This window comes from Bufo gargarizans, chromosome 2 (genome assembly GCF_014858855.1).
Source record: "Bufo gargarizans isolate SCDJY-AF-19 chromosome 2, ASM1485885v1, whole genome shotgun sequence".
Classification (NCBI taxonomy): domain Eukaryota; kingdom Metazoa; phylum Chordata; class Amphibia; order Anura; family Bufonidae; genus Bufo; species Bufo gargarizans.
The window spans coordinates 71,893,553-71,914,295 of NC_058081.1; positions in this window are offsets into that span (position 1 = coordinate 71,893,553).

Genomic DNA, 20,743 nt, shown 5'->3' on the forward strand with positions numbered 1-20,743 from the left:
TCCAAATAGGGTGAAATTGGAAGAAAAAAAAAACCTCTGCCACATTTTTATGGGTTTTGTTTTTACGGCGTTCTCTATGCGGTAAAACTGACCTGTGCCCGTCCTTCTCCAGGTCAGTACGATTACAGCAATAACACATTTTAGATTTTGTGCTACCGGAGGTGACTTAGGGCTCTTTCACACGTGCGTATTTCTTTACCGGCATAGAGTTCCGTCGTCGGTGCTCTATGCCGGAAGAATCCTGATCAGTTTTATCCTAATGCATTCTGAATGGAGAGAAATCCGTTCAGGATGCATCAGGATGTCTTCAGTTCCGGACCGGAACGTTTTTTGGCCGGAGAAAATACCGCAGCATGCTGCGCTTTTTGCTCCGGCCAAAAATCCTGAAGACTTGCCGCAAGGCCGGATCCGGAATTAATGCCCATTGAAAGGCATTGATCCGGATCCGGCCTTAAGCTAAACGTCGTTTCGCTGCATTGCCAGGTCCGACGTTTAGCTTTTTCTGAATGGTTACCATGGCTGCCGGGACGCTAAAGTCCTGGCAGCCATGGTAAAGTGTAGTGGGGAGCGGGGGAGCAGCATACTTACCGTCCGTGCGGCTCCCGGGGCGCTCCAGAGTGACGTCAGGGCGCCCCACGCGCATGGATGACGTGATCGCATGGCACGTCATCCATGCACATGGGGCGCTCTGACGTCATTCTGGAGCGCCCCGGGAGCCGTGCGGACTGTAAGTATACCGCTCCCCGCTCCTACTATAGCAACCAGGACTTTAATAGCGTCCTGGCTGCCATAGTAACACTGAACGCATTTTGAATACGGATCCGTCTTCAAATGCTTTCAGTTCACTTGCGTTTTTCCGGATCCGGCGCGTAATTCCGGCAAATGGAGTACACGACGGATCCAGACAACGCAAGTGTGAAAGAGGCCTTAAGGACGTGACTTAATAGAAAATTCTGTATATTCCAATGCAATGCTGCCACCTGCAGTCCTGCATTGGAATATACCTGTAATAAGCCTGGTTACCTTGAAATGGCACCTGTGTTGACGGCATATGGAGTTGTCGCGTGACTCTAAGGCCTCTTTCACACGTGCAAAGCGTTTTTCACTGAAGCCCCATTCCATGGGACCAGGGCTGCGAGAAAAACTCAGAATATAGAACGTGCTGTGATTCTCACGCAACGCAGAACTCAAGCGTGAACAAAAACACTTATGTACACAGACCCATTGAAATGGTCAGGATTCGGTGTGGGTGCCATGTGTTCACTTCACGCGCGGAAATCTCGCCTGTGTGAAAGGGGCCTAAGAGCTCATGCGCGGTCCACAATGCATGGGAACCGACCGTGGGGCCACTGCATGCCGATCGAGGACCCATTCACTTGAATGGGGTCCGCAATCCGCATCCAACGGTGCGGAGGCACGGGCAGAAACTACGGAGTGCTTCCGTGGGATTTCTTGCCTCCATTCTGCACCAACCTTCAAGTGAATGGGTCCGCATCCATGATGTGGCGCCAGAACGTCCGGGGCCCGTATTTTGCAGACCCATTGTTTGCGGCACACAATACAGTCCAGCCGGCACACAGTTGTGTGCATGAGCCCTAATACTGTTAAAATTCTCTATAAGGCCTCATGCACACGACCGTTTTTTTTTTTCCTGTTTTGCGGGCCGTTTTCTGCATTCCGTATACGGAACCATTCACTTCAATGGTTCCGCAAAAAAAAACCGTAATGTACTCTGTATGCACGGAACACGACCGTGTACATTCGGCCTTAATCAAATCTCATCCACTCGCTGCATTAAAAAATCAGTGGAAATTGATTAAATCTGCAGCGTGCCAATTTATTCTGCAGATTTCCACCCCCAGATATCATCCTTTGCAATGCCTAGAGTGAAGGGTGAAATCTTCTGAAAATCTGCCTTCAAAGGGTTGTACCAAATATGAAAATTATCCATTAGGCCTCATTCAGACGACCATAGTGTTTTGCGTACCCACAAAACACGGATACCGGCCGTGTGCGTTCCGCAATTTGCAGACTGCACATGGCTGCAACCGTCATAGAAAATGCCTATTCTTGTCCGCGATTGCAGACAAGAATAGCACATGCTCTATAACACGGTGTGCTGTCCGCATCTTTTGCGGCCCCATTGAAATGAATGGGTCCACACCCGTTCCGCAAAATTGCGGAACGGGTGCCGACCCGTTCATATAGCTGTTTGAATGGGCTCTAAACCACAGGACAGGGGATAAATAACTGATCAGTGGGGGCTGGGGGGGGGTCTGACTGCTGGTCCTACCACCACTGATCACAAGAACGGGAACCCAGAGTTCCCCAAATGAATGGAGAGGTGGCCAAGCATGTGCCCTGCCGCTTCAGTCATTCTCTATGGGACTGGCAGAAATATCTGAGCACTGTACTTGGCTATTTCTAGCAGTAGCATTTACAATAAATGGAGCCGCAGGGCGCATGCTCAGCCTGATGTCCCATCAGCATGGGAACATGGGACCCCCGACCCCCCCTTCTCAAGATCAATAGGGGGTCCAAACAGTTGGACTTCAGTTAGTTATCCCCTATCCACATAAAAGCGTAAATAGTGGCATAAACTAATCGAAAATCTGATTCCCTCCACCTTTCACACCCTTCTCACCCTGGCCCATCTATGGGATTTGAGGAGGTTATGCTCCGTCTCCATTACTATACTTCAATTTAGAGCCTGTGGCATTACATATCGACCTGTAGAGATCAGCCAAAGGAATCCTGCTGGACTTAGGGCGGATCACAGAATCCATAAGATCTGGCACATATTATGCCTGCACATTTTGCAGACAATTTTTGCAAAAGTGTATCATAGTGACAGTAAAATAGTAACATAGTGATAGTAACCTAGTAACATGGTTTCTAAGGCTGAAAAAAAGACATCTGTCCGTCCAGTTCAACCTGTTATCCTGCAAGTTGATCTAGAGGACGGCAAAAAAAAAAAACCCTGAGATAGAAAACAAATTCCCTCATTTTAGGGGAAAAAAATTCCTTCCCAACACAAAAATCCAACTTGGACAGATTTTTTGCAACTGTCGTGTTGCAGTTTGTTGCATGTCGCAGGGCGACACCATTGACTATCATTGCAAAAAAATGTGTGCGACACATGTCTCTTTGTAGCCCTAGCTAGTCCTTTTCCATGTCAGGGTTACCCAGTGTTTTTTGGCATTTAGTATGTATGGGTGACTTGCATTATTCCTTCCCATGTGCATAACCTTAGATTTGTCAGTGTTAAAGGGCTTCTGTCAGCCCACTAAACCTTTTTTTTTTTTTTTTTTTTGTTTACTTATAATCCCCATACTGCGAGCTAAATAATCATTTTGGTTCAGTAGAATTTGTTAAAAACGTAATTTTAAAATATGCAAATTACCTAGATACCAGCAAGTAGGGCGGCTACTTGCTGGTAGCAGCCGCATCCTCCGATCCTAAAGACGCCCCCTCCGCATGTTGATTGACAGGGCCAGGGAACGAGATCGTTCTCTGCTGGCCCTGTTTGAATTCAAAATATCGCGCCTGCGCCGTACCTGTCTTCAGTCGGCACAGGCGCACTGAGAGGCGGCTGCTCGCTCGGCCGCTCCATCCTCAATGCGCCTGCCCTACTTGCTGGTATCTAGGTAATTTGCATATTTTAAAATTACGTTTTTAACAAATTCTACTGAACCAAAATGATTATTTAGCTCGCAGTATGGGGATTATAAGTAAACAAAAAAAAAAAAAACGAAATGATTATTTAGCTTATGTTTGCAGAAATCGCACTATAGGGATTATAAGTAAACAAAAAAAAAAAAAAAGTAATTTAATAACTATTTCCCCCCTTAGGCTACTTTCACACTAGCGTTCGGGTGTCCGCTCGTGAGTTCCGTTTGAAGGGGCTCACAAGCGGCCCCGAACGCATCCGTCCAGCCCTAATGCATTCTGAGTGGAGGCGGATCCGCTCAGAATGCATCCGTCTGCCAGCGCTCAGCCTCCGCTCCGCTCAGCAGGCGGACACCTGAACGCTGCTTGCAGCGTTCGGGTGTCCGCCTGGCCGTGCGGAGGCAAGCGGATCCGTCCAGACTTACAATGGAAGTCAATGGGGACGGATCCGCTTGAAGATGACACAATATGGCTCAATCTTCAAACGGATCCGTCCCCCATTGACTTTCAATGTAAAAGTCTGGACGGATCCGTTCAGGCTACTTTCACAGTTAGAATTTTTTTTTACAATATAATGCAGACGGATCCGTTCTGAACGGATCCACCGTCTGCATTATATGAGCGGATCCGTCTCAGACGGATCCGTTCTGAACGCAAGTGTGAAAGTAGCCTTAGGGGCTAGAACCTGGGATCTTTCATCCCTTGTCCTATTCAGCTCTATCAGGGTGAATAGGACTTCACACTGTCCCTGCTGCTCTGTGCCTTGTGCACACAGCATCAGGGATGTTACCATGGCAACCAGGGCTTCTGTAGCGTCCTGGCTGCCATGGTAACCGATCGGAGCCCCAGGCTTACACAGCTGGGGCTCCGATCAGAAGCTGCCACTGCACCACCAATGAGGGGGAGGGGAGAGGTCCCTGTGGCCACTGGCAGATCAGCAGTTAACCCCTCAGGTGCGGCACCTAAGGGGTTAACTGCCTCTGATCGCAGCTCTTCACTAGTGGGCGTTCCTTCTTCCTGCGCTGCGATTGGACAGTGCTACAGCCAGGAAGAAGGAACGCCCACTAGTGAAGCTGATGTCTCCTCCCATCGCTCCGATAGTAATCAGCAGCATGTGGAGCAGGAGAGGAGACAGTAATGGAGCACTGCGGGCGAACGGAGCGGCGCCCAGGACTAATGGTGAGTGCTGAGACATCGCTGGGCGCCGCTCTGTGTGGCCTGAAAGTCAGTCTAACACAATACAGGAGGCGGGTGCCGGCAGCAGAATCGCATTGCCGGCACCCTGCCGCTGACAGAGAGCTGCGATCAGAGGCAGTTAACCCCTTAGGTGCCGCACCTGAGGGGTTAACTGCTGATCTGCCAGTACCCGCCTCCTGTATAAAGGGGTAATTTATCATTGGTGGTTCAGTGTGCCCCTCAACCCCCCATCCCATTAAAATCATTGGTGGCACAGTGCGCCGGCCCCTCTCAACCCCCCAGTATTAAAATCATTGGTGGCAGTGGCCACAGGGACCTCTCCCCTCCCCCTCATTGGTGATGCAGTGGCAGCTTCTTATCGGAGCCCCAGCTGTGTAAGCCTGGGGCTCCGATCGGTTACCATGGCAGCCAGGACGCTACAGAAGCCCTGGTTGCCATGGTAACATCCCTGATGCTGTGTGCACAAGGCACAGAGCAACAGGGACAGTGTGAAGTCCTATTCACTCTGATAGAGCTGAATAGGACAAGGGATGAAAGATCCCAGGTTCTCGCCCCTAAGGCTACTTTCACACTTGCGTTCAGAACGGATCCGTCTGAGACGGATCCGCTCATATAATGCAGACGGTGGATCCGTTCAGAACGGATCCGTCTGCATTATATTGTAAAAAAAAATTCTAACTGTGAAAGTAGCCTGAACGGATCCGTCCAGACTTTTACATTGAAAGTCAATGGGGGACGGATCCGTTTGAAGATTGAGCCATATTGTGTCATCTTCAAGCGGATCCGTCCCCATTGACTTCCATTGTAAGTCTGGACGGATCTGCTTGCCTCCGCACGGCCAGGCGGACACCCGAACGCTGCAAGCAGCGTTCAGGTGTCCGCCTGCTGAGCGGAGCGGAGGCTGAACGCTGCCAGACTGATGCATTCTGAGCGGATCCGCGTCCACTCAGAATGCATTAGGGCTGGACGGATGCGTTCGGGGCCGCTTGTGAGCCCCTTCAAACGGAACTCACGAGCGGACACCCGAACGCTAGTGTGAAAGTAGCCTAAGGGGGGAAATAGTTATTAAATAAAAAGTGTAAAAAAACTAAGTAAAAAAAAAAACCACCAAAATATGAAGTATAAATGACCCCCTTTTCCCAATTTCACATATATAAAATATATAAATAATAAACATATTACATATCGCCACGTCAGAAAAGTCCAAACTATTAAAATATAAAAAAAAATCTAGGTGGTGAACGCCGGAACAGAAAAAAATTAATAAAAACTGCGCGATTCGCCATTTTTAAACATGCGGAATGCACGTGGCTTTTTTGGTTTATTTTTTTCCGCGTGGTATCGAATGGTATCGAGTATCGCAATACTTTTTCATGGTATCGAAACCGAATCAAAAATTTGGTATCGCAACAACTCTACATACAGTATACTGTCCTCTGTAGTATATACATACAGTATACTATCCTCTGTACTATATACATACAGTATACTGTCCTATGTAGTATATACATACAGTATACTATCCTCTGTACTATATACATACAGTATACTGTCCTCTGTACTATATACATACAGTATACTGTCCTCTGTAGTATATACATACAGTATACTGTCCTCTGTAGTATAGACATACAGTATACTGTCCTATGTAGTATATATATATATATATATATATATACAGTATACTGTCCTCTGTAGTATAGACATACAGTATACTGTCCTATGTAGTATATATATATACATACAGTATACTGTCCTATGTAGTATATACATACAGTATACTGTCCTCTGTAGTATATACATACAGTATACTGTACTATGTAGTATATATATACAGTATACTGTCCTCTGTAGTATAGACATACAGTATACTGTCCTATGTAGTATATATATATATATATATATATATACAGTATACTGTCCTCTGTAGTATAGACATACAGTATACTGTCCTATGTAGTATATATATATACATACAGTATACTGTCCTATGTAGTATATACATACAGTATACTGTCCTCTGTAGTATATACATACAGTATACTGTACTATGTAGTATATATATACAGTATACTCTCCTATGTAGTATATATATACAGTATACTGTCCTCTTCTGCTGATATTGGAGGTATTGATGGGGCTGCAACAGAACCTCTTGAAAAGACAGGTAATGAGGCTCGCTATCATGTCCTAGGAGCTGGAACAATTAAATGCCCAGAGTTTTCCATTTATTTAACCCTTTCTACCCCGAGCCAGTTTTCACCTTCCTTCCCAGGCCATTTTTTGCAAATCTGACATGTGTCACTATTTGTGGTAATAATTTTGGAACGCTTTTACTTATCCAAGCCATTCTGAGAATATTTTCTCGTGACACATTGTACTTCATAAATTTGAGTCAATATATTTCACCTTTATTTATGAAAAAATGACAAATTTACCCAAAATTATGAAAAATTAGCAATTTTCTAAATGTCAATTTCTCTGCTTTTAAAACAGAAAGCGATACCTCATAAAATATGTATTACTTAACATTTCCCATATGTCTCCTTTATGTTGGCATCATTTTGTAAATGTCATTTAATTTTTTTAGGATGTTACAAGGCTTAGAAGTTTAGAAGCAATTCTTAAAATGTTGAAGAAAATTTCCAAAACCCACTTTTTAAGGACCAGTTCAGGTCTGGTCACTTTGTGGGGCTTAGGCTACTTTCACACTTGCGTTCGGAGCGGATCCGTCTGGTGTCTGCACAGACGGATCCGCACCTATAATGCAAACGCTTAGATCCGTTCAGAACGGATCCGTTTGCATTACCATGATAGTGCAAACGGATCCGTTTTGACTTTACATTGAAAGTCAATGGGGGACGGATACGTTTGAAAATTGAGCCATACTGTGTCATCTTCAAACGGATTCGTCCCCATTGACTTACATTGTAAGTCTGGACGGATCCGTTTGCCTCCGCACGGCCAGGCGGACACCCGAACGCTGCAAGCAGCGTTCGGGTGTCCGCCTGCTGAGCGGAGCGGAGGACAGACGGTGCCAGACTGATGCATTCTGAGCGGATCCGCATCCACTCAGAATGCATTAGGGCTGGACGGATCCGTTCGGGGCCGCTTGTGAGAGCCTTCAAACGGAACTCACAAGCGGAGCCCCGAACACAAGTGTGAAAGTAGCCTAACATAGTGACCCCTCCCATAAATGACTCCATTGTAGAAACTACACCCCTCAAGCTACTCAAAACTAATTTTACAAACTTTGTTAACCCTTTAGGTGTTCTACAAGAATTAAAGGAAAATAGAGATGACATTTCAAAATTTCACTTTTTTGGCAGATTTTCCATTTTAATCGAGGGTTAACAGTCAAAGAAAACTCAATATTTATTACCCTGATTCAGCGGTTTACAGAAACACCCCACATGTGGTCGTAAACTGATGTAAGGGCACGCGGCAGGGCGCAGAAGGAAAGGAATGCCATACGGTTTTTGAAAGGCAGATTTTGCTGGACTAGTTTTCAGACACCATGTCCCATTTGAAGCCTCCCTGATGCACCCTTACAGTAGAAACTCCCATAAAGTGACCCCATTTTGAAAACTAGGGGATAAGGTGCCAGTTTGATTGGTACTATTTTGGGGTTCATATGATTTTTAATTGCTCTATATTCAATTTTTTGTGAGGCAAGGTAACCAAAAAATGGCTGTTTTGGCACCGTTTTTATTTTTTACAACATTCATCTGACAGGGTAGATCATGTGCTATTTTTATAGAGCAGGTTGTTACAGACTCAATGATATCAAATATGTCTACTTTATTTGTTTGTTTCAGTTTTACATAATAAAGTCTCCATTTTCTGAAACCCTTATTTATTTTTTTTTTTCTGCAGATTGTCTTGTGCAGACAATTTCTGCAGGAAGAGTTGACATTTTTTATTGGTACCATTTTTGGGTACATATGATTTTTTGATCATTCATTATTACACTTTATGGGGCAAGATGACCAGAAAATTGGTAATTTTGGCACAGTTTATATTTATTTATTTTTCCAGCGTTCACCTGAGGGGTTAGGTCATCTGATATTTTTATAGAGCAGATTGTTACGGACGTGGCATGTATACTTTTTCTTATTTTTTTAAGTTTTACACAATAATAGTATTTCAAAAAAATAATAATATGTTTAGTGTATCCATAGTCCGAGAGCCATAGCTTTTTTATTTTTTGACCGGTTGTCTTAGGTAGGGTCTCCTTTTTTGGGGGATGAGGTCACAATTTGATTGGTACTATTTTGGGGGGCATACGCCTTTTTGATCGCTTGGTGTTGCAATTTTTGTGATGTAAGGTGACAAAAATAGCTTTTTTTGATACAGTTTTTATTTTTTACGGTGTTCACCTGAGGAGTTAGGTCATGTGATATTTTTATAGAGCTGGTTGTTACGGATGCGGCGATACCTAATATGTATACTTTTTATTTATTTATTTCACTTTAACACAATAATAGCATATTTGACACAAAAAAATGATGTTTAAGTGTCTCATGTTCTTATTTTAGGGGCTCATTTTTTTGCAGGATGATGTGACAGTTTTATTGGTATCATTTGTGGGACATACGCCTTTTTGATCGCTTGATGTTGCACTTTTTGTGATGTAAGGTGACAAAATAGGCTTTTTTGACACAGTTTTTATTATATTTTTTAATGGTGTTTATTGGACGGGGTAGGTCATGTGATATAGTTATAGAGCCGGTCGTTACGGACACGGCAATACCTAATATGTGTGGTTTTTTTTTTTTTTCAATTTTTTATTATAAAATCAGGGGAAAAGTTTTTAATTTTTCACTGGAAACTTTTTTTTATTAAAACCACATTTTTTTTAAACTTTTTTTAACTTTATTTCTGACTTTATTTCTAACTTTTGAGGGTCTGATCCCCTCTGCAATGCATTACAATACATCTGTATTGTAATGCATTGCCTGTTAGTGTATTACACCGAGTAATACACAAACAGGTTGCCTAGGAGACCCAGTCTGAGGCTGGATCTCCTGGGCACCCGTAGAAGGCAGGTCCCGATGCCGTGTAAGGCAATGGGCAGCCTCTGCACGGCATCCGGCTGACCATCGAGTCCCCGCCACAGCAGCGCAGGGACCCGATGGGCTCCCTCACCCACAGCAAACCCCTTCTATGTTACGGTCAGCGCTGACTGCGGCATAGAGGGGTTAACGCGCCGGCATACAGCAGGGGTCCGGTCAATGGGAACGGAACAGCCGGTCCCCTGCAGATGATCGGGCGGGCGCAGCTCCTGCCCGTAATAGTACTGCGCACGGCGGCAAGTCACGTCCCGCTGCGCCGTACTATTATGGCGCTGGTCGGGAAGGGGTTAAATACCCCTGTGAAAACTGAGGGCGGTTCCAAGATGCATCCCGGTCTTAGTCCAGCAGCTGACTGATCGGATGAATGATCTGTGGGGGTAGAAGTGTCATGTCACAAGCTTGTTTCCGCTGCAGGGAAATGAAACCAGTTCTACGATATGTAAGACATGTTTACTGAAGGTACAATGTGAACGATGCATCCAGTGATGCTGGGTCCATGGCCGCGCCTCATGCATATAGCGTACTTCCTGTCAGCTGTATGATATATGGATGCATTCAGTGCAGGGGCAGCTCTGTCTTCTGGAATAGAAACAAACTGCACATTTGAAATGTTAACACTGTGATAATAAAATGATGATTCTTAATGCTTTGTCGCACACCGTTCGAGGTTTGCTGTGTATAGGGTTCCCACCCCAATTGTAGATAATAATAGATCACAGCAGATTGTCATCAATGTAGGGTGCTTTTATTGCTGAGTACATAGGGAAAACATGCGACAGTTCGCGTGTGAACATTTTCGGCACGTAGGCCTTCGTCAGACACTAAAATTGCAATAGAACAAAATTGATCAAAACATACAAAAATGACAAGTACAAGGACTGACGTAACAAGGGACCGGCTGCAAATATCGAAGACGACTATACTCTAGGGTTGTCATGCAAACTACATCCCTGATGTAGTAATAATAATCCAACATATCAAACTGAGGATGTGCACTACAGATATTCACAACAAGCTGAATACATAGCGCAAATTGATCTTCATTATGATGTAGTAATGCTGAATACATAACGTAGCTGAATGCATGGGATAGGCATAAGGCTATCCTTCATATAAGATAGGGCCAGAGACTATTCATAGGATTCAGATATATTGGGCAGACTAGATGGGCCAAATGGTTCTTATCTGCCGACACATTCTATGTTTCTATGTAATACATAACAATGATAAATACATAATGTTGCTGAGTACTTAACGTTAGTCCTCTAGGATCTCCAGTGGTCTGGGCTCTAGGTAAGTACTATACTGAGTACATCAATAGAAGAAAATGGGGTTGTAAATATCATAGACCAGGCATACTCAACCTGCGGCCCTCCAGCTGTTGCAAAACTAACACTCCCATCATTCCCGGGCAGCCTACAGCTATCAGCCTACAGAAGGGCATTGTGGGAGTTGTAGTATCACAACAGCTGGAGGGCCGCAGGTTGAGCATGCCTGTCATAGAGGACTGCGATCCGGCTGTATTCTCTGCTGAATATATCGTCCATAATAATGTCAGGGTGCTGAGTACATCATGGTGATTATATGCGTCATGCTGGGTACATAGTAGTGTCCACTGGAATTCGTATTGAGAACATGATGGAGGAGACTCCCCCAGTGCTAATCAATTAAGGAAAAATGACCATGCCAAGCATATCTACACTGGTAATATGTGGTAACGTACTAAGGTGAACCCCTTCACGCAATATGTAACATAAGGTTATCTACAGGTAGGTCTCTCTGTGTCATGCTATCACTTTATATCCAGGAATTTCTAATTGTTATTAAGACTCCTCAGTACAAAGAAGAAATCTATACTGAACGATTACACCAGGAAAGATTGTGAAAAAATATGACCAAATATGAAAAAAATATATCCAGGCCTTATAATCTCCTAGGAGGGGACTTACCTATGCCGTATTTTCTTTCCAGGTCTGTTCCGTTTTTTTTTGCGGACCGTATGTGGAACCATTCATTTCAATGGGTCCGCAAAAAATACGGAAGTTACTGCGTGTGCATTCCGCTTCCGCATGTCCATATTTCATTCCGCAAAAAAATAGAACATGTCCCATTATTGTTCGCATTACGGACAAGGACAGGACTGTTCAACTAGGGGCCAGCTTTTCCGAAATGCATATGGACGTCATCCGTATTTTTTGCGGATCCTTTTTTGCGTGCCGCAACATACATACGGTTGTGTGCATGAGCCCTAACTGATACCTGTGGCAAGTCCGCACCAATGTCCACAACGAATCCGCACCTAACACATGTAGATTCTGGATTTTGATGCGGAAATCCTAAGCTTTTACCACTGGGTTTGGATGAACAGCTAAAAATGGTGTTTGCAATTTTACAGACCAGAAGAGACATCGAGACATCTGCCCACGAAATAGGGGTCATTTTTAGAAGGTTTCTTCATTTTAAACTGCATAACAAGATCCGACAGCTCAATGTGTTTTGACCAAACTGTTTGTCACCACCGACTACTATGTGTTTACTCACAGCCATATATGTCACTGTCACTGTGACTTTTCTAGTGTCCTGAAGCAAGGGTATTTCAGTACTATGGACATTTTTGGAGATTTGCCCCTATTGCTACTACACAAAGCCATCAACTCACTACTTGTAGCGAACCTGTAAGGGTTAACTGACACTATGATTTGTGCTGTTGTGTGCATTTATATGTTTATTGTAATAAGTCCTGTTCATTTGCACTGTTATTGCACTACATCTGCACTGCACTGTGGAAAGGGTTAAAGGGGTATTCCGGTAGGTACAAGTTATCCCCTATCCACAGCATAGGGGATAACTATCAGATCAGTGGGGGTCACAGCAGTAGGATCATGAGAACAGGGGCCCTGTACCCCCTGCAGGCCCCTTGGTGCTCCCCTAAAATGACCGGAGGGGAAAAAACAGACACCCTGACCTTTTGACTGTCTGGTTTAGCTCTATTGTTTATGTCTGAAGACTTGTTTATGTAAAAAAAACTAGTCATTCCCATAGACTTGTACTGAGACTATATACAGGTCTATTGCAGACTGAAATTGCAACATTGTTTCTAATTAGGCTATGATTCTCCATTCTTCCCCTCCTGATAGAAGGTTCTAATTCAGTTAGAAACTGCATATACAGAGAGCAGTCAGAGCCCCTTTTCTGCAGATAGGAACCAGTGCTTAGTAGAAGAGACTGCACGACTGACCAGAAGAAGACGCTGAGATGGGGATACTTTGCCACAGACCCTGGGTCACCAGCCTTTTGACCAGAGGACAAGTCAGATGACTGAGCCACAAACCCTAGAACACAAGCCCTTTGGCTAGCATACCAGCATTCTCAGAGAGAGGGACAGCGAGCTCAGGCCTTCCCTTAGCTCAGAACCTTCTTTGGCCAGGGAGGACACTAGAGAAGCCAGCTCGGTACCTTGTGTGAAGAGCTGGATATGGACTAAAGATTTCTAGGCCAAAGGACTTAGAGCGGAATCCACAGCTCAAAGCGATGCAAACTTTTTCCAGTACAAAGTATATTCCTTTTCTGGTATTTTAAGGTGCATATAAACTTTGTTAATGGATCAGGAGGGGTGCCGTGGGAGACACAGTCCACACATACACACACACTGCTCATCAAGACCCTAGAGCCAAGAGGTGAGATGTGACCTTATGTCCACATAAGACCAGGCATGAGATTGGTAATTAGCAATCATTCCATTAGCCTAGTTAGTGTCTCAGAACTTAATTAAGCAGCTGTTCTCCCAGCCACTACTCCCATTATGTGGATGGTGACGAATAGACCCAGTGGCGCCATCCCCACAGGATGTCCTCAGGATGTCTCAGAAAAACACATCTACCAATGCACAGTTAACATTGGGAGAGGTGTTCCCAGGACAGGAGGACGAGCTCAAACCTGGGGATGGCATTGCTGTACTTAGGACACTGATTAGGGGATGGTGGGGTTGTTGGTGGCTAAAGATGGATTCATGCAGGTCGTGGTGTCTGTGGTCTGGATAATCATTAGCTGTGACTGCAAAATATAACGGCGGGTGATACTAAAGCTATGGGCCAAACTAAAACATTGGGAGACAGTGGAAAGAGCCTGGTCCAGGACAGTGGAACTACAGGTGCCAGCTTGGGATATCGTGGACTAGGTCTAGGAGGTTGTCCGCCCAACTGTCCGGCTCATCAGGGCCATCTACTTTCATTTGCTTTATAACTGTGGATAAAAGAATTAAGACAGTTGCATCGTTATCCTGCCTAGGTGATTATTACGACCCACAACCGAGAACCCGAGTGAATGGGCAGTAGCCGTACTTTAAACTAGCACATTGGACTCTTCATGGTTTTCCAGTTTAGAGGCCTATGTTGCAGACCTTGCCACAGTCTTGTAGACCTTCATTCCCATCACCAGTGGTAGTTAGAAGCCTACTGATCAGAAAGTGATATATCCTTGTGTTATGCCATCATTTTCTGTGTAACCTTTTGGGCTACTTTCACACTGGCGTTTTGGTTTCCGTTCGTGAGATCCGTTCAGGGCTCTCAGAAGCGGTCCAAAACGGATCAGTTTTGCCCTTAATGCATTCTGAATGAATAGGGATCCGCTCAGAATGCCTCAGTTTGCCTCCGTTCCGTCTTCATTCCCTTTAGGAGGCGGACACCAAAACGCTGCTTGCATCTGACACACAATGTAAGCCAATGGGGACTGATCCGTTTTCACTGACACAATATGGCATAATAGAAAACGGCCATCCGTCCCCCATTGACTTTCAATAGTGTTCATGACAGATCAGTTTTGGCTAAAGATAATACAAACGGATACAGATGTTTGTATTATCTGAATGGATCCGTTCTGAACGGATGCATGCGGTTGTATTATCTGAACGGATGCGTTTATGCAGATCCATGACGGATCCGCACCAAACGCAAGTGTGACAGTAGCCTTAATGGAAGAAAAAAAATCCTATAAATTGCCACTTAAAATTTTATCATTTACATATCAGTGATAAATCAATTTGTGTTGTTTGTTGCCTCTAAGAACTTGTCATTAAAGGTTGTCCCAAACGAATACAGTATGAGGTCGAATGAAAGTTGATAGCAAATAGATAACATCATTCCCAACTACAACCACTATCAACATACAATCCCATGTAAATAACATGACTACCTCCCCAGCCACCTCCAACATACAGTCCCATGTAAATAAAATCACTCCCTCCTACAGCCCCCTCCAACATACCGTCCCATGTAAATAACATGACTACCTCCCCAGCCACCTACAACATACAGTCCCATGTAAATAACCACTCCCTCCTACAGCCACCATTAACACACAGTCCCATGTAAATAACATCCCTCCCTTCAGCCCTAACATACAGTCCCAGTTAAATAACCACAACTCCCAGCATTCCTCTGCCTCTCCCTTCACTTACCTCTCCCATGTAAATAACATGACTACCTCCCCAGCCACCTCCAACATACATTCCTATGTAAATAAAATCACTCCCTCCTGCAGCCCCCTCCAACATACAGTCCCATATAAATAACATGACTACCTCCCCAGCCACCTACAACATACAGTCCCATGTAAATAAAATCACTCCCCCCTACAGCCCCCTCCAACATACAGTCCCATATAAATAACATGACTACCTCCCCAGCCACCTACAACATACAGTCCCATGTAAATAACATCACTCCCTCCTACAGCCACCATCAACACACAGTCCCATGTAAATAACATCCCTCCCTTCAGCCCTAACATACAGTCCCATGTAAATAACATGACTACCTCCCTGGGGTTAAGAACATCAAGGCAGACGCTTTGTCGCGTTGTATTCCTGGGGGGGGGGGGGGGTCAGTCTAATGACCCTAGTCCCATTTTATCTGAACGGGTAGTAGTCATATCCGCTCTTTATCCTGATCTTGAGGGCAGGGTGTTGGAGGCACAGGAGGACTATTGTCCTCAGGGGAAGTTGTTTGTTCCCTCCGAATTACGTCACAAGGTGTTTGAGGAACATCACTGTACGTTGCTTGCTGGGCACCCTGGGAACAGATCGACTGTTGATCTCATCTCTCGCAGATTTTGGAGGCTGGGGTTGCGTAAGTGTATTGAGGACTATGTATCCGCCTGTGGTACCTGTGCACATGCTAAGGTGACACATACTCGGCCTTCCGGATCTCTGCTTCCATTGCCCATCCCGTCCAGACCTTGGACCCATTTGTCCATGTATTCTATCACGGATATACCGAATTCTTCGGGAAAAACTGATTCTGGTGGTTGTCGATCGTTTTAGTAAAATGGCACACTTTATTGCATTACCTAGTCTACCCAATGCTAAAACTCTTGCACAGGTGCTTGTTTGACAACATCGTGAAACTACATGGCATTCCCTCTGATGTGGTGTCTGATAGAGGGACTCAGTTTGTTTCCAGATTCTGGAAAGCGTTCAGTACTCGTCTGAGTATACAATTGTCCTTCTCTTCGGCTTTTCATCCTCAGTCGAACGGACAGACAGAGCGCACTAATAAGAATCTGGAGACTTACTTGAGATGTTTTGTTTCAGAGAATCAGGAAGAGTGGTCTTCATTTTTGTCGTTAGCTGAGTTTGCTATAAATAACCGTAGACAGGAATCCACTGATAAGTCGCCGTTTTTTGGGGCATATGGGTTCCATACACAGTTTGGTACATTTTCTGGTGCTCAAATATTCGGCATTCCTGAGGAGGAACCATTTTCCTCATTTTTGTCTTCTATCTGGCGGTAAAATCCAAAATAACCTGAAAAAGATGGGCAACAGGTATAAGCGTGCCGCTGACAGTAGACGTATGAGTGGTCCGAACCTGAGAGTGGGTGATTCTGTGTGGTTGTCTACAAGAAACATTAAATTTAAGGTACCTTCTTGGAAGTTGGGCCCAAGATTTATTGGTCCATATAAGATCACTGCCATTGTTAACCCTGTAGCCTTCCATCTTGAACTTCCTCAGGCATTGAAAATCCATAACGTATTTCATAAATTGTTGCTAAAGAAATGTGTCGAACCTGTTGAGCCATCCTCCTTGCCTCTCGCTCCTGTCATGGTGGACGGCAATTTAGAATTTCAGATCAGCAGGATTGTGGATTCCCGAGTTCTCCGGAGATCCCTCCAGTATCTCGTTCATTGGAGAGGGTACGGACCAGAGGAGAGTGTGTGGGTTCCAGCAACTGATGTTAATGCTAGTCGTCTCGTGAGAGCATTCCACAGAGCTCATCCTGATATGGTCACCCGTAGAAGGGGGGGGGGGGGGGTACTGTCACATATGTGACAGGTCTCAGAAGGTCTGAAAGATTATCTACGCATTAGTGATCTGACAGCCTCTTTCGGTTTCACTTTGTCTGTGTGTTGCTGGTATGTCCACACCTCCTGTTCATGTGACCTTTACCTTGCCCTATTTAGTCTGACTTTACCCATCACTCCTTGCTTGGGATAGCTTCATTTGGTCTTGGAAGAGCTGGAGTGTGGTTCTTGTTGGAGTCCTGTTCATCCATCATCCTCTGAAGTTAAGTGTTCCGCTTGTTGTGTTTTGTATTCCCCCCCCCCCCCGGTTGTTTACTAGGCCTCACTGAGACGCTAGTTCCTTCACCAGGGAAGTAACGGGTGGTCTCTGCCCAGTCATTATCTTTAGGGCATCTGAGGGTCACCAGGGTTTTCTAGGTTCCTGTGTATGGGTATCTCTACCATCGAGAGGTGCCCATACGGATAGGAGTTAGGGCCAGGAGCAGGGTTTTATAGGTGGTGACCCTTTTCCTTCCCTAGCGGTGAGGCCTAGTGTCTTTCCCCTTCCTTCTTGTTGTCTTTTGGTGTTCTCCCCTACTACATCAGTGACAGCCCCTGATTAAAGGGTTACTCCCAAATAAGCAAGTAACAGCATATTGATAGGATAGAATTGCTAGACTGAAGCATAATGGCTTCTGAACTTTTCTCAGCTTTCTTATTCTGTGCAGTTTATACAATGCAACCCTATCCCACAAAGTTGGGGGTCATTTATCATCCAGAAATACACCTATATTAGGTGTATTTCTGGCGCAGATTGCAGCGTAACGGTTAGTTGCGCCACAATCTGCAACTTTTCCCCGCTAACGCCAGGTCTAAAAAAGTGTGCATGGTGTGGGTGGGTAAGGGGACAAGCCGGCAGGCCCATCTCATTCATCATTTTCTACACCTGTTTTAGACATAAAAAATGGTCTAAATGTAAGACAGCAAGGACACTGTCTTACATTTAGAACTGGCGCTGGATGCATCGACGTTATGTAGAGGCCGGCGCCTTTTCATAACTTCGGCGGATCCACTAACAGATATAGGGTTTATTAAGACTGGCATCTAAAATGTTGGTCTTAATAAATGACCCCCATTGTTTCTAGCTAAATCTAGTCCATAATTAATTTAATATGTAGACGATCGAAGAGTAATGTTAGAAAAGGGCCACATGATGTTTCTAATGAACAGTCTTTCTGTGTCCACCTTAGTAAATATGCTGAGGTGGACGCACATGCTCAGCCTTACTCCTTCAATTATGCAAGGGATCACTGGTGTGGTGAGTTGACTGCTGACTTAAGAAGGTAAGATCATTCCAGACCTTTCCCACCACCAACTCCTCCCTTCCCCAGTAAACACACGGAACCCGAATTCTTGGTGGAAAAGGCCATAGCAGCCGTTTATTAAACAACAATATTATACAACATCATTATAATGCATACATTAATATATATGTAAACATATACGGTAAATACAATGAAACAACATTCACTTTGCGGAAGGATCCTAGAAGGCAACCCAAGCAAGCTGCTATCTTCACTCCACACATCTTATCTTTACCCTATGCCACACTCTCCGACCCAAGGGTACCAAATCCTCCAGAATCAATATCTTCCTCTACCCCTGTAGGCCTTTTAGCCCAACAGGAGCCCCCCAGCTTTCAGCTTACCAAACCACATAAGATGCACGTTTCAACGTGTCATGCACCTATTAAAACATATGATTGCCTTCCAGGACCCCCGTTAACCTGCCCCCTGCTATGACATGAAAGTGCAACAAAGTAACTCAAAAACAGGGCGGGTGGGTGGGCAACTCGCCAAAACGCAATGGACACTCTACCCCAGACTATATGCAGCGCGCAAACTGACAAACCACCCCCCAAACCCTCCCCTAAAACACTCCACCCCTTCCCAACCAACTTAACCCTAACCTGGCCTAGAAACTTCCCCCTTTCAGTCAATTTACACTGCGCTACATCTGCGCCTCGCTCCGTTGTCATGCTTCTGAAGTTGCAGTGTCTTGTCTACTTTGCAGAGGACATGCTGAACAGTCTGCTGACCCTACCAGGCATCCACTGCATGTCTGGAGAATATCTGAGGATAGAAGCAATTTTTTAGATGAATGTAAATACAATTTTTTTTTATCATATTAAAGGAGTTTTCTGAGATTCTTATATTGATGACCTGCTCAGGATAGGTCATCAATATCTGATTGGTGAGGTCCAACTCTCAGCACCCCAGTTGATCAGCTGTTTGAAGAGGTCATTCGGCTCTGGCAAGCACCGCAGCCTCTTCCTAGGTCAATGACATTGCATTCGTTAGTCTCATGGCCTATGTGCAAATCAGTCCCATTCAAATGGGCTGCAATACCAAGCAATACCAAGCTGCTATACTGTACAGTGTACGTCTCTGTACTTGGTAAGCTGCGAGGAGGCTGCAGTGCTCTTCCCATGCTGGGTGTCAGGGCCCCACCTATTAGATTAATATTAATGACCTATCCTGAGGATAAGGCCTCCTGCACACGAACGTGTGTGCCCCATGGTCGTGCTGCGGCCCGCAAAATGCAATGCACGAACACCATCCATGGGGTAGCTGCAGCGGATCGCGGACCCATTCACTTTAATGGGTCCGCGATCCAGCCGTTCTGCAAAAAGATAGGACATGTTCTATCTTTTTGCGGAACGGAAGTACGGGACGAAACTCCACGGAAGCACTCCGTAGTGCTTCCGCAGGGTTCCGTTCCGTGCTTCCGTTCCGCACCATTCCGCATCTCCGGATTTGCGGACCCATTGAACTGAATGGGTCCGCATCTGTGATGCGGGATGCACACGGAACGGTGCCCGTGTATTGCGGATCCGCAAATATGCAACGGGAAACACATGTTCGTGTGCAGAAGGCCTAAGTAATTAATATAGGAGTCCTGAAAAACCCCTTTAAAGGGACACTGACAGGGCCAATAAGCATATTGAGGTCTATATATGTGACTACAGGTCTTATACAGGGTATTACAATCATATAAGTATCCCCCCTTGTCCACATTATACATACAGTAAACTTAAGTTTTATAACCTGCTCCAACGGTCTTCAATCTGCCCAAGGGGCGGCGTTTCACCTCTCTTGCGCCCAGCCAGCCTCCCCCAACTGCCGCTTTGAAGCGCCGCCCAGCTCATGAATATTCAGTTTGCTGGGCGGCTTCTGCGGTCCCCGCTCTGAAGCGCTGCGCTGAACAGTGCCCTGCGCATGCGCCAGATCTTGTGAAGTCGGGGACAGTTGCAGTGTCCCAGGGGGTCAGTAGTGTATGCTGGGCTTTGTAGTGCAGATTGACCACTAACCTGGGATCCACTGTCGTCTTCAATTGGGGCAAATACAGGAACAGGCAGATGTTAAAAGTTCGTGACGCCAGTGTCAATTAAACGGTGACACGCCGTGTAAAGTATGGTGGAAGAATGAAGCAAGCACAGGATAGCCAACAAAAACTGGAACTTT